The sequence below is a fragment of the Scleropages formosus genome, chromosome 7, assembly GCF_900964775.1.
Source record: "Scleropages formosus chromosome 7, fSclFor1.1, whole genome shotgun sequence".
Taxonomy (NCBI): Eukaryota; Metazoa; Chordata; class Actinopteri; order Osteoglossiformes; family Osteoglossidae; genus Scleropages; species Scleropages formosus.
Window position 1 is genome coordinate 9,650,433 of NC_041812.1, and position 17,809 is coordinate 9,668,241.

The 17,809-nt window shown below is 43.5% G+C and overlaps 1 protein-coding gene across 3 annotated transcripts in view; it reads right to left on the minus strand.

Annotated features, from left to right (window-relative positions):
* Positions 1–17,809, minus strand: part of dlgap1a (discs, large (Drosophila) homolog-associated protein 1a) — a 69,399-nt gene that overhangs the window by 31,892 nt on the left and 19,698 nt on the right. For all 3 annotated transcript variants that reach the window (XM_029253758.1, XM_029253757.1, XM_018757458.2), the window contains exon 2: positions 12,156–12,235. The gene's annotated coding sequence lies outside the window, so the exon portion shown is untranslated. The remainder of the gene's footprint in view (positions 1–12,155; positions 12,236–17,809) is intronic.

Genomic DNA, 17,809 nt, shown 5'->3' on the forward strand with positions numbered 1-17,809 from the left:
CTGTCCAGTCATTTCATTATTGGGCACCCAAGGTTCAGTCATGCACAGGTGAACTGTACTATATAATATACAATAGAGGGCATGGTGGTGCAGCAGGTTTGGTCAGGTCCTGCTTCCTGGCAGATCTGGGGCTCGAGTCCTGCTTGGGGTGCCTTGCGACGGACTGGCGTCCTGTCCTGGATGCGTCCCCCTCCGGCCTTGCGCCCTGTGTTGCCAGCTTAGATGAGAGAGCCCAAAATTTCCCTCATAAAGCTCATTCTGTCACAAAGCACCCCAAGTGAGACTTGAACCCGAGACCCACCAGAGAGCAGGACCTGGTCCAACCCACTGCGCCACTGCGCCACCACACTCCCCTTTCCATTAGGCTGCTGTTATACAAATTTTGCTAACACACTAATGGTGCTAAGATAACACTAAGACACCACTGGCATAATGCTGTGCTAATGCTGTGCTAATGCTGCTCTAACATGCTAACGTCACTGACTATGAGCCTGGGCGCTGAAGTCCTGCTGAGGCCGCTCCACGTTCACGTTTAATTAACACACACATCTGCGGCATTTCTCTGGGCATCAGAGCCAAGCAAAACTTTAAGCCGATGTTTCTGACTGTATCAGCAGAACGTGGAAGAACCTTAATTAACTGCAGTGAAGCCCCCAGCACTTCTTCTTATTTTCAGCACGATGAAGGTTCAATAATTGCATGCTGATTATTCAAACTTCTCAGTGCATTTTGAACTGTAAAGCACATTCACATCTCAAAAATGATCTGCAAATTCTGGCAGGTGTGTTTACTCTTGAAAACGTGTACAATAAGCACATAGTTTAGGGTTTTCCTACAGAAATGAACATGAGCAGTATCCCCAAGTTTGAATTCTTCCAGGTGCAGAACTCCTAGGGTCACAATATAAACCAGTAGGGTTACAGCAAAAGTGTAGCACAGGCATAAAAGGAAACATCTGGGCTGCAGGGTCGAGTCTCTGGAACCCCCCCCCTTTTCAAGTATGCAGCCTAGGAGGATCTGAACCAGAATTAATGAATTCAGTCTCTGTTGAATAATTAAATTTCAGTCTTGAAGTATAAAGCACTCACATTGATGGGTGTTTGTAATACCTGTCGGGGGATGGAGGGGGCGGATCCTGCAGGGTAATGGGGGTCACGGGTAGTTTCACGCATCTACCTGACCTGATTCTTAATGACAAAATTCAAGCTAAAAGCACATTGCTAAAAGGAATTCCTCTTATGGGATCTGAACTGATGACCTACCGATGCCCAGACTCAGGAGCACCTCAGGCCACAACTGACAGGAGCATCGGAGTTCACAAAGCTGCATTTGAACCCAAAAACATGACAGGTCAAAATGCATTTTGGGAACAAAAGTTTTCCTGCAGGAGATGTGCTGCCAGGACTGCAGTAGTAGTGTTCAGAGTGGAACGAGGGATCCATATAGTGAGAAAGAAAAGGGACTAAAAGGCAGACACACTCAGTGCAGCTGCTCTGGGACAAGAACAGCATCAAGGGCTGAGTAAGGGCAAGTCCCTAGAGTGGATTGTGGTGTCACTTGATAGGTGAGTCAGTGGATTGGGGTGACAGTGGGTCTGGATGACAGTGGATTGGGGTAACAGCAGGTTGGAGTGTCAGGGAATTGTTGAGACAGTGGACAGGGTTAACGGTGGATTGGGGTGTCAGTGTATAACTCTCTGCAGACATGAAGCCTCTGGACTACAATATTTAATTTTATTATTTGCAGAAATAGAGCTACAGTGGGAGGGGGGGTGCAGTGGGTTGGACCACAGTCCTGCTCTCCGGTGGGTCTGGGGTTCAAGTCCCGCTTGGGGTGCCTTGCGACGGACTGGAGTCCTGTCCTGGGTGTGTCCCCTCCTCCTCCGGCCTTACGCCCTGTGTTGCCGAGTAGGCTCCGGTTCCCCGCGACCCTGTATGGGACAAGCGGTTCTGAAAGTGTGCGTGCGTGCGTGCGTGCGTGTGCAAGCTACAGTGGAGGGGTATGGTGGCGCAGCAGGCTTGGCTGGGTTTCACTCCCTGGCAGGTCTGGGGTTCAAGTCCTGCTGGGGGTGCCTTGTGATGGAATGGTGTTCCATCCTGGGTGTGTCCCCTCCCCCTCCAGCCTTGTGCCCTGTGTTGCTGGGTTAGGCTCCGTTTCACTGCGACCCCACTTGGGACAAGTGGTTTCAGCCACTGTGTGTGTGTGAGCTACAGCGGAAGATTTTATTTCTTAACTGTTATACTGCGCCACATTCATTCCTCTTGTGGATTGTTTTTGTTCTGGTTCTGAACAGTGTTTGTTTTCATATCCCCCAGAGAAAAACACTCACCTCGTTTTAAATTAGCACTGAAGTTACAGCACAAGACTGACAAAGAACAAATTAAACACTTAAAAGTTTCAGTTCAGTTTTTCCACTTTGATAATACCACTGATTTTCTACAGCAGGGTAATTTTTACTGTATCATCCGAGGGCAAATGCACTGAACAGGGATACTCCAATAGGAGTGGAGATTTGAACCTGGGTTCTTTCATTGGAGAACAATAACCAGTGTGCCACCTGTTGCTCCACGTAAGTGAACTAAATATTTGAATAAGAAATAAACCACTTGAGCAGAAGACACAGAACTTGCCGTTTTCTCATTATCATGGCAGAGAGTATTTTACCATACACAGTCCCGATTCAGGTATACAAATCCCAGACTTAAAAGTACTACAGTAATACCCTGCTCACAGTTCACACTTACGCTGTAAAGCCTGTGACTGAGAGAGTAAAAATAACAGAAAGGAGAGATGGAGTTATGTTAGTATAAAACAAGGTACCTTGCACTCCCCCCACCTACCGACCCACACATAAGACCGAACGACAAGAGGTTCCACGGATCGGCTGCTGCCCTCCTCCCTCCCCTATTTTCCAATCAAGAATTACGTTTCCCACAAGACACAGGGCGCAGCACATGTGAGGTTTCTGATGACCGATGGTGACTTTTGCTACCGCACATCTGTAGCCCCCCATCAATTTTTTTTACGTAAACAAACTTTTTTTTAATGGAGCCGCGACGGTCGGTCTCTGTTAATTACCGAGGCGAACGTCAGCCCTGAGTGAAAGCTGCACTCGCACAGTCCGGGTAAAGCTGTCGAGATGACCGTTGTATACTCCCTGGCCTTAATGCACCTCAGTGCGAAAACATGGAACCCCATGTTCTCGTTAATTTCGGAAAGGGTGCGCTGGCTTTCTGCATCACCAAAGACAGAGCAACACATTTCTGAAGATGCAGTCATTTTCCAGTTTATTTCTGATTTTATTTTCTTGAATGATTTATTTTCCAAAATTTCCGTTTATAGCAGAGGGAACCACAAATTGTGTTTATCCACGCCCATGCTGATGGCAGAAAAGGCCATCCAGGGAGAACAGGAGTGTGGGACTGCCTTAATTCACTTCCACAGTGTTCACAGCTTTTGTCTGGTGCTCCCGAGCGTTGCTGATCGATATGAAGATGAGAATCGTTACACATACGTACGGGAGGAATCAGTCAACAGTCATTCAATATTTGAAAATGATGAATTTTCAGTTTTATTCATTTTTGGTTTACGTTAAATTTTATGTAGTATTTACATTTGTAATAGCTAAATGACCAGAGAAAGAACCAGAACAGGGAGTAAACTGAGCGACATCTGCATTTGTAACCTTTTACTTATTGTGACTTAATTGTGAAAGTGACTTTGGAAGCAAGACTAAAAAAATTTAAGAACAGACCTCCCATGTTTTTAGCCATACAGCTGTTATATATAGAAAGTCAAACTGCATTACTGTTAATGCAATTAATGTCAATGCAATCAATACAACAATAACAATAAGATTGTAAGCATATTATTTTGTCTATATTGTCACATATCCATCTGGTGATGCCACAACATGCTTTTCAATCGGGGTCACATTTACAACATTGTTACTGATGCCAGTTATAACAAATAGGATTATAAGGGCCCTCCTTCAGAAAGGATAATTTATTACTAATGACTGCTGACTTTCAAACTTTATTTTTCTTTTTATTGCTCATAAGCCCTCACAGCTGACAACGGCAGTCTCTAGCTGCCTTTTACGTAATTACAATTTCAATGTATTTCTTGTTTTATGAGCTGTAGCAATTAAAATCTGGTTGGTTTTACAGTAATGGGACTGTAACCTCCTGTCTTTTTACATTTTGCATCGTTCGCTGAAAAAAAATTAGCTTTGTATAGAAAAGTTTCATCTTGCAAATGTTTAGTGAGTAAAACTGGTTTTGTGTTCATGAATACTAATTTCTGTTTATATAAGGAACACCATAGTGTCCATTTTCATAAAATTGGAACATACATTATCCAACTTATCCCTAAGAAAAGCTACAGAAAAGTTTCATCACAGCCCCTCCAGTGGCACAATGGTAAATGGGTGGTGAGGTCAGGGTTTGAATCAGTGCTCTTCCATGCTACCCCCTGTAGTGTGTACGTCAGTGGAGGTGTGGGCCCTCCCGAGCTGCTGTGGGTGTTGTACTTCAAGTGGGAGGTAGAACTGTTTGGTAATTCTCCCTGAATAAACACAGCTAAAACTCTTGAAAAAGCATTTCATGAACATTTGAACAATTATCTGAATTTAGATTAGGTCACCCAACAATTACACCCATAGTGTAATTCTGGAGTTTCATACTGCAGCCGTTATCAACCATCATCTGTGTCACAAAGCAATAGTTTTCTGAAAGTGAAACATAAATCAGAGTATGGAGCAGAAGTCTGCAACTCATTCTGTAACTCTAAAGCCACTTTTACCATTAAGTCAGAATAAATGACAGGTTAATGAGACGGACATCCCTCAATTAATTCTTTCAAAATCCTGGGTATGCTATAGCTACAATAATTTAAGACAGGCTGTTAAATATTTTTATCAACTTAAATTACATTAAAGTTAATACCTATTTAAAATGATTGAAAATAAAAACATCTCCAGAAACTCCTCTTCAGTGCTGGTTGTTCACCAGTTCATCTCATAAATATATGCAACATTCATCATCTTGTCCTTGATCACTGATGCTCAGGAACACCAGACACAAGCAGTAAACACTGTAGAAAGAAGGCGAAATATGGCAGTCCCAAACTCCTGTTTCTGTTTAGGTGTTCTTTACCCTCATCTATTGGCTTCAAGGACAAACACAAATCTCATTCATTCTGCATCAGACGGAAACTTTAGAAAACAGACTGGAGAATAAAATACAATTAAAAATAAACAAAGACACTGGAAAATGTATACATCTTCAAGAAAAGAAGAGAAGACGCCAGTGAACATATCATTTGCACACCATTGTACCTATCCATACATCTGAACATCATTGTACTATCTATCACTTCATGGGAGAGATGTTGGAATCACTATGGCAACAGCTTCCCAAATCATATCCCACTTTCTCTGTGTCCCATTACCTTTTATCATATATTTATCACCTTATATCATTTTATCACCTGTCAGGACCCCAAAATCTGCCATTCCAGGGGCTGCGAAGCAGGTATCTTTATGTGCTACATACAGGCATCTCTCAGCAGGTAAGTGGCTCTTCATCCTGGTTTCAGCATGGTGTGGATATACAGTACGTACCATTTGCAGTACAGAAAATGGTCATGAGGAAGGGGCAAAATCACCATGGCAACCTGGCCTTTCGTCTGCCACTGTAAACCAGAAGCTGCTCTGCAAACAAAGCGCTCCTGTCGTTTACGTAGGACTGAAGCAGAGGGCTGAGGACCGAGGGGCCCGCAGGGGTGCCGGGGGCCACGCCTGCACGGGCGAAGCCCTGCTGTGCATCGTGCCAAGCGTTGAACCGCTGCGTCCCTGCAGCCACTAACATGTTGTATATTCTCAGCCTGTGTAATTGTACCAAATGGCTCCAAGGGATACAGGGCAGAACAGATGCATAAACAATATGTTCACTGTTTCCTTTTCCAGTCAGATTTTACATGCACTTCCTGTTTATTTCATGCTAAATGTCTAATGGAGATCCCCGATAATCGCTTTTGCCAATCCTGCCTTCTTGGTGCTGTGGATTCCTGGTGTGCTCCGGTTACCGAGGCCCCGGGAAGCGTCAGCGTAGCTGGATCGGAAAGTTTGCACGGGGAGCTAGTGGCTGAGGGGCCGAGTGCCCCTGCCCCCTATTTCCTGGTGCCCAACACCTTACTGAGTCGCACTACAAAAACCACTTCATTAAACAGGAAATAACAGCCAAAGCCACAATAACAGTAATTACTATTTCACTGCATTATGCTCAGCAGCCATTTTCAGGAAAAAAATCCATAAATGCATATTGACAGCACACTCAAACATTAGCTGTGCGGTGAAGAGTTTCTCCGAGGCTCAGAGCCTCAGCGCCTCTCGCAGGCCTGTCTGTGCCCATTAGAGTCAAGTGGAGTGTTGGAGTAGCCTGCCGGACTGCTCCAACCAGCGTGCGCAGGAGACGGAGCATATCATTCCTGTGTGGTCAAAGACTCGTGGACTTTCCTTCCGTGGCCTTGGGGAGAGGGGGTGGGATTTTGGAATAAAAGATGAGGGGCTATGCTGAGAAAGGTGGGCAGGACTCTGCAATTCTGAGATATGGGATGGGTGAGTAAAGAAAGAAGAGTGGGATTGTGGGTGGTGGGTAAGAGGGGGCAGGTTTAAAGAAGACGATGGAGGGACTGAGGGATAACCGGAACCTGTATGAGATGGGATGAATGTTGGGAAAGCGGGGCATTGTGAGAAAAGAGGGGGTGTGGCTGTAGGAATGGGCAGGAACTGCTATGGGGAGAGGGGGTGTGGGTGTGTTTTGTACTGCAGTGTGTCTTTGCACTGCTGCATAAGGTCTTACTGTCTCCTGTCTCTCTGTAAAATTTTCTTGTGCATCACATTGTAATTCAGTTTGAACTAATGATAATATCTACAACCACTTGTCCCGAGTGGGGTCGTGGCGAGCCGGAGCCTAACCCGGCAACACAGGGTGCAAGGCTGGAGGTGGAGGGGACACACCCAGGACAGGACGCCAGTCCGTCGCAAGGCACCCCAAGCAAGACTCGAACCCCAGACACACCACAGAGCAGGCCCCGGCCAAACCCGCTGTGCCACCGCACCCCCCATAATAATAATAATAATAATAATAATAATAATAATAGATAAAATATTGTAGCTGTTGCTGCATACATCTACTGTAGGGTTTTGTGAAGGGATGGGGAATATGAATATAAACAGATGAGTAAAACCCACCCCAGAGAGATTTGCAGTGGATGTGTCTCAGGCTCTTCACATTCAGAAGGTCCACTGGACTCTTCCTTTTGCGGCTGGGCCCTTTAGGGACAGCCCCTCCGGGTAAAAGACATCACCAACCATAGAACTGAAGGACAGATCTAGGGCATCTCTTATGGACCACTCATTGTGCAAAACGCCCCTCCTGGGATTTGAATTCACAACCTCATGGTTATAACCCAAAAGTCCTTAATGTTAAAAGCCGGTTATGGTCGGTGCACAGAATATGTAATTTCTTAAATATATTTTAGTTTCTCAAGAACCCTCATCTGGCTCTGCAGGTCAGGGTGCAAACATGGACGGAGCTCCACGTGAGGTCAGAGGTCAGCCAGCTGCGTCACTCTGGGCCAGATTTAGACAAATCCATAATGAATTATGCCATATTAAAATTAGAAAGTACAGCAGGATGGGGCTGCATCTCTAAACGGATGGCTTGGGGCGGCGTTCTGAGCGCGCTCTGCTCGGGAGAGACGTCAGGACGCCTGTCTTGCTTCCTCCCACACACGGCTATGATTCAGCGCAGCCTGCACTGAGCGTGGGTTTAGGCTGCTGCTCCCCTCCCCCCACTAGGCTTTGTAACCCCCACCTCGGGCACCCAATCACCCGACTCAGGGGGGGCACTGGGGTATTGTGGGAGGGGCACCAGGGCATTGGGACACCAGCTGCAGCACACACGCCATCAATTTCATATACCTGCAGCAGCAGCAGCAGCTATTTACATAAATTCATTGATAAGGAGTGGGGTTACACTCTTGACGTTACATTTCCTTTATATAAAAAAAATAAAATCCACATATCAATAAGGCAGCAGGAAGTCCTAGCAACTGCTGTTGTACACTTGAGAAAAGCACCAAGATTTGCTCCACTTCATTAAAGTACACAGCTGTATGAATAGACCAGGACGCCATCGAAGTGCCAAAGTGCAGTTGGAGGCGCGGGTGGTTTCTGAGCGGTTCTGCTGGATTCGGTTGCCTGGTTACGTTGGTGAAGACGGCAGGAATCGCGCTCTGCTCCTCCGGTCTCCTCGTGCTGATTAACGTGCTCTAGTGCGTCTTGCAGGGAGACGCAGAAACGGCTCAAAAAAAGAGTGCATGACAACAACCTCGACCTCTCTGATGCCCACCACGGAGGATCTGCTCACGCAAGCCCAGAGACCTGCGGCACTGCCATATGTCAGGAACAGCTGAAGAACCGACAGCACAAGAAAAAGAATGACTCTAATGTCTCAGTGGCTCTTCTCATTTTGTCTTATTCCAAATGTCTAGTGAAAGCTTTAAGTTTAAACAGTACATATTTTCTTCTGTCAGTAACAACCAAAGCATCAGGGACACCAAATACAAGCGGCTCCTCATCTTACAAACACAACTGAGACAATAATTCTGTTTGTATCTCACTTTGTTTGTAACTCCAAAGTCACTTTACCTCTAAATCAGTAAAGCTTAATAATACAGATATCTCGGGATTAATTTGCTTGTTATTTTCTGAAAAACTTCTAGCGATGTCTTTAATACTTTTTGAAATACTTTGTATGTAGGTTTTTTCCACAACCATTGCTGACCAGTCCAGCCCATAAACAGGTACTTCGTTCTGCAGAATTCCATTTAAAATACAACCGTTAAACACTACGGAATGGAGTTATATTAACCACTCTGTTTTTCTGTTTGGGTCTCCTTTACTTACATCTATTTACTTAGAGGTTAAACAGAGGTCACATTCACCCTGCTACAGACAGATATTTTTGAAAAATACAGTGAGGAAAATGCAATTAAAAAGTGTTTGTATCTTTAAAAATGCACAACTCTAGGTTCTGTAACAAGGATTCAGTGTCCTGTATTTGAACACGACTGAATCTGGAAAAAGAAAACAGCAGCCTATGGGTAAATACTAAAATCAACTGAAAAAGTGCTTTTACAAAATAAACAAATAAAAATATATTGCTCTGATTGGTTGTACCAGCAGTGATTACCTGGACAAAATTGAAATAAATATCTCAGATCAACCTTCTAGACACTTCAGCGCTGACAAAAATGAATGAATGAATGAATGAATGAATGAATGAATGAATAGACACTCTTCAGTAGTGTCCATCCATTCAGGAGATAAATAAAGGAGTCTCAGCAAACACCTCTCAGCTGGAACAGCGAATTCCTTGGAACTTTGTCTCCAATGCCGCACAGAGACTGAGAAGGACGGGGTTGTGGACGAAGTTCAAACCGCCTTTGTATTCCATCTGAAATCACAGCATCTGTTTCAGTCTGCCTTGTCAAACTGGTCTTTCAGCACCTCACAAAGTCCTCCTTATTCCTCAATGAATAATCGCAAACACATAGTATTTCTGTATTACTATCAGGCACTTTTTATACACTTCATTATGTGAAGCAGCTTACAACACTTAAAACTCCACATTTTATTCCCTTATCCCAAGCAACATGCAGGGAAAAGATGAACCTGATATTTTTAAGGAAGTTACTCCATTTGAAACCCGTGTCTGCTTAGCCTTTTCCTTCACCAGTGGTTTTCTAATTCGCCATAATGATCAGTCTTATTTAAACATTCATTTAGAGCATTTATCTGACACTTATCTGACACACCTATCTCCAAGGTGACTCAAAATGTTTTTATACTAAGCTGCTTACACTGATTTACTCATTTATACAACTTGGTAACTTTCACTGTATCAATTCATGGTAAGTATCTCATTTAAGGGTACTACAGTAAGAGTGGGCATTTGATCTCGGGACATACAGATTACTAAGAAAAAATACGCTACCTCTACTCTCCTTATATTGCCATGTGTCATAACAGCAGGAACCTGGATCTTAGTCCACATGTGCTCAGATATAATTTACTTATTTCAAGTAACTAAAGTGTTTCAAAGGGTGTATCGTTGTCAATACATTTGCAACAGAAACAGAAAACAAACCGAGGAATATATTCAAGGAGCGAATGAGGGGCTTTGTAACGAGCACATGAGTCGCCTGCTCGTCCGCTAGGTGAGCAGGTTGCAGACCCCAGTGTCACTGTGTTTAAGAGGTCACAGCCCTGAGATGAATAAAGCGAAGAGCTGTGACACGTTGCTCCAAGGTAAACATCTAAGATGTCAGAGCGAATCAGTCTTGACTTTACATTGTTTAATGCTCCTGTGCTGGTAACTCCTTAACTGGTTAGCTGTTCAGGTGAAGGGTCAGAACTCCTCCAGGACACATGGTGCTGTTCCAGTTCTCGCACCCTTTGCAAAGTTGCCACACAGCTGTGTCTGTCTGTTAAAAAGATGTATGTGCTGTATTAAGAAATACATTGTTAATTAATCTGAGGGCCCGATGTTCCGTACAGTACATAGATAAATGATATATCCTTTAAATGATGTGTCGCATAGTTTTGCAAAACAATCAAGCACACAAAATTACATAACTGTTCAATCTGCAACCAAGCTCTAATTTTATTTCTTTGGTTTTTTTAGAAACTGCACAAAACAAAATGATGGTTTAATGAATGCGTGACCTGGTTTGAGGGGATTTTTCATAATGGAGCAGTTCTTAGTACACTGAGCACGTTTCCCGGAATAAATTTCCCAACACATGCATTTGCACATGCATGGACCTACAATGAGCTCTGCTCACCAGATTTGTGGCAGATGTTAGAAGCCAAAATCTACCAAAGTTGCACTTTAATTTCATCCTTGTAATTTTAATAGCTTGTGCGACTTCTGGACTTGGTTTTGAGGAATTAATAAGCTTTTTGTGTGTACAGCAGTGCCAAATTAAGTGATACGTTTCTCCAAAGTGACTTACAATGTTAAGAGAGTTTTTCACGCATTTGTACAACTAAGCAATTATTATTACTTACAGAAACAATACAGGGTAAGTACCTTGATCAAGGGTAATATAGCAGAAGCAGGGATTTAAATACAAGTCCTTTGATTGCAAGTTGCTTTCCATGCATTAACGTTCAGTCCAGAACAATATCTCTCCCAGCTGAAGACACACTTTTGTGCATCATTTCCTTTTTCTCCGCTTTATCATCTAAAGGAAATTCTGAAAACACTAACAAGAGCACAAGTTAATGTGGTGGCTTCAAATTTCACTAGGTGTGATGTTTCAGATCGTCAGCAGCCTTCCCCCAGAAGTGTTTTCTTACACAGTCTCTGCACAGTGATGTGACAGAAGTCGACTCCTTTTACCCAGCACTTCAGCTCTTCAGATCTGCTCTGAGGTCTTATAAATGTGGCGTAGATTCGGGGGCCGTAAACACAGTGAACAAGGAGAAAAACTGTGAGTCACAGACCGACCGAGCTGAAAAGGTTAAAGGCCCCTGCCAAGGTTTCACCACATCTGACTCCGCCATTTGCTGCCAAACCGACTCCATTTCCAGTTGGGCAGCTGCTGCTGTACCCTTGAGGGAAGTGCTCAGTATTAATTCCATACATGGATACATTCCATACAGCGCTAAAATGACCAAAGTACAGCACAGAAAGAAACATATTTGGAACTTTGAATTGAAACCTTTGTTAATCAATTTTTTAAATGTTTAAATGATACTTAACACACTCATCAAAATGCAATTTAATGTTGAATAAAATCACTGCAACCCTTGGAGGTAAATGAGTACTGGAAGTGCTCCAAGTCTCACAGAAATGTCTGGATATTCTCAAATGATGTGAATAAGCTCTGGAGGTCGTAATACTACATGTCCTGTATAAGCATGTTCCTCCTAGGGTCCAGCATTGACCCTCTGCATGATGCTGGCCCAAACCTGAGGCCCCCCACATGGTACTGGAGCACACTCAAGCCCTGGGAGTACAGCACTTCCCCCCCGCAACTGTCCATCTTCTACCCTTTCCACTGCAGTGCCACTTACCCACCTCAAAGTCCCATTTTAGACCTGCTGCTTCTGAGCCATCGGAGTCGCTGTCAGGGGCCTCCTGGCTCTCGAGGTCCTTCTCTGGAAGGAGCATACAAGAGGACAAATAATATAAAATAGACAGAATACCGCATCACAGTGGCCATTTTAACAGATGATATGGAAACTTCCGTCTGTTACCATCAGCAGATGAGACATGATATTTGACATTCATTTATTTGCCCAAAGCAACTTACAGCGTTAAAGCTACACCGGGTGGTTTACTCATTCATACAGCTGTTCTTTTTCTACTGCATCAATTCAAGCTAAGTACCTTGATCAAGGACAGATGCTACAGCGGGGGTGGGATTCAAACCTGAGTCCTTCAAGTGTCAGGCTCTACATCACCTGCAGTCAGGCTCAGACCTCAGCTATATTTATTCATGTACCTGTACATATGCAGTCTCCCTGTATCAACATAGATATACAAAGTAGGTATGTATCTGTGCATTTCAACAATGTGTTTCGAAACCACAGATGTGACAAACCTGATCTTCTTGTGGGCATAAAGCTGCGGTGAAGCTGCAATGATTAACCTAAAATAACGAAAACCGTGCATGTGGTTGTTATGAGCTGAATTCAGTGTGATAACACTATTCCTATCCCTTACCTTAATAACAATCCTTTCTTCAATAATATAAAAATAATGAGGCTCATTTTATTGTGAAAGATACAGTATACTGATGCAGACACTTGTACTAGTGTGTTTGTGTATAAGGTGCCTATGAGTGTTTATGCTTTCCTGTCGTTGTCCAAATTGGGCTGTCCGACATATTATCTATATGCACAAACATGCATATACACACAGATCTGTTTTGCGGGGTCAGAGGTCACAAGTTGACAGCAGGGTTAAAACAGTGGTGTTGCGCAGTTTTACGACTGATCTTCATGTTTTGCTCTGGTGTTCTGTCTTTTTGTTCTGCTAAATAAAAAAAGTAATTATGCTTTGCGTTGGGAGTTATTTTCAGGTAGTAAAGAGGGTTAGTGAGAACCAGCAGATCCTTTCTCCTGTTTTAAGGCTAAATTTTAATTTCACACTTGCCAGCCAAGTGTGAAACACAGTAAATGTACTTCAAAGCAAATGTTGAGAGGTCAAATAAATGCAAAAACATGATACAAAGGCTTTTAAAATGTATTAATCTGCACGCGTGAGCCGCGGCTGAGGCTGATTTGGGAAATACACCGCGTTTGAGTGCTGAAGGTGCGTGCCAGCCGACGGCGTTTTACTCGAGCCAGTTCCTCCTTGGATGCAGGAGCATCTCTAGATGTTGCATACGTAACACACAGTGTCAAATAAACCTCCATCCAGACACACATCTGGCCACTCAGGTCCCGCAAAGGATGCATGAAAACCGTCCTCTGTTTTGACTCCAGGCAGAGAATTTGAGGACAAACAGCTCAAAATCACAGGAACGAGTCAAGCGGAACTACAGGATGAAAGCGGAGGAGATCACGTCTCTGATTAACCTGTAACTTGTGAATGACTGGAACAAGGGAAGCTACACTGAATCTCTGTCATGACCGAATGACCCCCACCGCCATATCAGACTCGCCCACCTCCTACCACAGCCAAAACCCCTTTTAGGCTCTTCCTCTTCAACGCTCCGCTTTCAGCATCAGGCCTGTTTTAAATGAGGAAGAGGCACAATCACGGGGTAATTGCTACCTTTGCGAACGCAGAGCGCAGCAGTTAGCGCCTACGGCTAACGGCAATCAGGCCACAGCTGTATAGCACCACACATTACAGCTCCGCAATGACTCATGGTGCAATGTCGCATATGCACGCACGCACGCACACACACACACACAATTACATAAAGTACATACTGTATATTCTTGTCTTTCTCTGTGTGTGCGTGCATGTATACATATACTCGTTCCCTTGTATACACTGTAAGTATTGTTAATTTGTTCACGCAATAAAATCATAACACCACACCTATATGCCATAAGAGCCAGAGACAGCTGTTTAAGTGTTAAAAAGATACGGAGAAGCCCCGCTGTGAGCACACTAGCGTCGAACACGTTAGCATAACTGTTTGTTCGGAAGACCCACGTTGAGCATGCTAGCACTGCCGTGTGCTCAAAAAGCCCACTATGAAGAAGCTAGCATTGATGCGTGCTTGAACACAGCGGTAGTGTCGACGTGTGCTGAGAAGACCCTCGGTGAGGTCACGCTCCCAAAGGGTAGCGTCTGCAGTTTGCACATGAACATCCGTGCGCATATTTGCATTCCACATGCAGAAGGTGAATTTCAGGTAGCAGCTCACAGCCAGAATCCAGGTGTACCATGAATTAGTGCAGGATCTGCCCACCAGTGACTCCCAGCCCTGTCACCAGTTTGGGTCTTGCTCAAATCTGAGTCTAGAACCAATCTGACCAATACACTGTATAGACTGTGTCAGAACTTTCCAGGCAAGCAAGGTGCTGAACAGGATAGCAAAAGGTGTTGCTTACTGCTGTGGACAGCAGTTACCCACAGTGGTCAAAGTACTGAATGTGTGAAGCACAGATTTCTGCTCCTGCTAGAGCCATCCTGCTGCACCCTTGGCCACAGCACCGCTCTTCTGACATAACCCACTTATCCGGCTTTCAGGCCTGTTAGCTCTTAGCCATTCTCTTTGATGAGGCTCCATAAATGCAAATGAGTCAACTGCGGGTGACACAGGACATAAAGAGAATGAATGATAGAGGATTTAATGAAGATTTCTCACATGATTATGCACTGATATTATTACTGGACAGTGATCAAAAGGAGCGCTGTCACTGGATGTAACCCAAAGGAGCCCAGTTATCTGACAAGGAGCAAAAAGGAATGCTCCTATTGGACAGAAAAAAAAAGGAGCATTATTATATAACAGTGTCCAAAAACAAGAATTTCTACTGGACAATGACCAAAAGGATTATTGCTACTGGACCAAAAAGAGGCATGTTATCAACACATTATTATGCAGTGATTACATTATTGAACTGTGAGCAAAAGGAGAACTATTATTGGACAGTGACCAAAAACGATTACCTTTATTGGGCAATCACCAAAAGGACCACTTTTACTAGACAATGAAAAAGAGAAAAGACTTTAATGCCTGATTTATGTAAGTCCCTTTCATGTCAGTTTGTATCATTTGGACTATTGCTGTTTCTTCTTAGTCACTCATGATCAGTGGATCCATATGCCCCCCTGACCGAACAAGGAGAAGCTTATTCCATCAAACACGCTGAAAAGGAAATTTCCTTCTTGTCGGAAATACCTTTAGATTTATATTATGGGTATTTTTACATCTCTTTCTATCAGTATACATCTATATTCAGTTCAGCCTTCTTATTTTCCATTAATAGTTTTAAAGTAGAGCCCAGCTGAAGCAGAATAAACTGCCATCACTGAAACGTAGCACACATTGTCCTACAGAAGGCCGATTTGGCCGGAGGACGTGAGCTCAATCGATGCCTTTGGTAGACCGGCTTCCATAGGAGATTCGGTGAATCACAAAGACAGATGGATGGTTTTATAAGGATGATGTTTTTAGAAAGATGACAAATGATCTCTGGTTGCTGCTGCGAGGGACATTCCAGGAATAGGGTAAATAACAAAAGAGGGATATGCACGTTGCTATGGTGATGTGATAATTTGTTTTGATATGGGAAAAAAGTGTGTACAGGCAGCGGTGAGAGGAAGCTAAATGTGCCATGTGGCAACTTTTTTATTGCAGCTGCATTTAGACTGTCCTTTTGTTTCATGTTGCAACAACTAACAGAAAATGCAATTTAAAATTAAACCTAAGTTTAGACCTATGCCTTGAAGCTGTGTGAAGATTAAATTTTTATTTTTTTATTTATTCAGTAAAATCATTTTTACTATTCTCGACCAAGGGTACTACAGCAAAAGCTGAGATTCAAACCTGTTGCAAGATGGGAGCTCTAACCACTGCGCCACCTGCTGCCACTCTAGAAGAGTACGACTTATTGTGTTGTGATAACACATGTATCTTCAACAGGTGGAAGGGCTATAGTGACTAAAATGGCATCCTGTCTGTTTTTTTTTCTTACACTCTCATTGCTTCAGTCAAGTAACCTTAAAATTCGCTCATCCCTTACTAAAAATCCAAATGTGAACACTCATAATTCCCTGTTAGTTGTCAATAAAGAAGTCACATTTTTCAGATAACAAAATTGATATTATCTCTACAAAAGCAATGTTCGTGAGCCCTTGATTTTATTAGAAAAGTTAATGAGCAGTCAGATAAATAATGTATGAATGTATAACACAAGAAAGGGGTGCGGTGGCACAGTGGCGCAGTGGGTTGGACCGGGTCCTGCTCTCCGGCGGGTCTGGGATTCGAGTCCCGCTTCGGGTGCCTTGCGATGGACTGGCGTCCCATCCTGGGTGTGTCCCCTCCCCCTCCGGCCTTATGCCCTGAGTTGCTGGGTTAGGCTCCGGTTCCCTGTTACCCCGTATGGGACAAGCGGTTCAGAAAATGTGTGTGTAATGCAAAATATGTATGATATAGCCAGGGTGCAGTTCACAGCATGAAGGAGCACATGGAACACATTGAGACTAGAGGAGATGAGTGGAGCAAAGGCCAAAGCTATCAATGTGAGAGTGGGCATACCAGCAAAGACCAAGCAATATTGACCTTTTGTGGTCTCTATCAGTGTGAACAGAGGGAATCAAAAGGACCTGGCAGAAACCATTTCACCTGCTAGCAACCCCCACTATTTCAACAGGTCTCCATATGAGCCAAATACAGCAAGAAAAGATTCATTTACTTTCATTCATTGACTGATCAATACTTGTATTTGTCTTGACACTTTTCTCCAAATCCACTTACAATATGAAGCTATTCACCCTGATTTTACCCTTTTATACAGCAGGGCAATTTTTACCATATCAGTTCAGGTTAAGTACCTTGCTCAAAGGAACTATAGCAAAAGGTGGGACTCAATCCTATAACCTCTGAGAATAAAGGTAGCAGCACTAACCACTAGGCCACCCACTGGCCCATATTCACAAAAACAGGGTAACTGACATACTTCACCTCACTGAGCATTACAGCAACGCTTCCAAAGGAAAAGTAAAAAAAAAAAAAATACATATTTTAAATATTTTTAGAAGACATGTCTGTCAGTAACATTTCCACTGAAGTCTGAAACTAAACTGTATTGAATCTGAGCAGCTGAGGTCATAGCAAGATTAAAGATGCATTTTTTATTGTCGGGGATTTAATAAAGCTTTGTGGATATTAATCTTTTTTATTGCGATGATTCCTTTGTAGCAGATCATCAAGCTAAAAGTTAAAATAGCACAATGGGAATAAATAAAGATGACTCACTGGTGTATTCTTGTCTAGACCGGAGGACACATTATTTTGGTCAGCAGCACTGGCGTCTGGACCAAGGCCCATCGCAACTCGCTGAACCTGCAAAGGAGGCTGCAACCTGGCAGACGGGTCACAGAACAAAAAGTGCGTGCGTGTTTGTGTGTGTGATGTATAGAACTACTCTCCACTAGAAAAACAAGTAGAAAACCAGTCTAGTGTCTCTCACATTCTCACTGCAACATCAACAAAGGGTTGAAGGAAGTCCCGCTGTTGTTGTACCTGTGAACATCTGTATCCC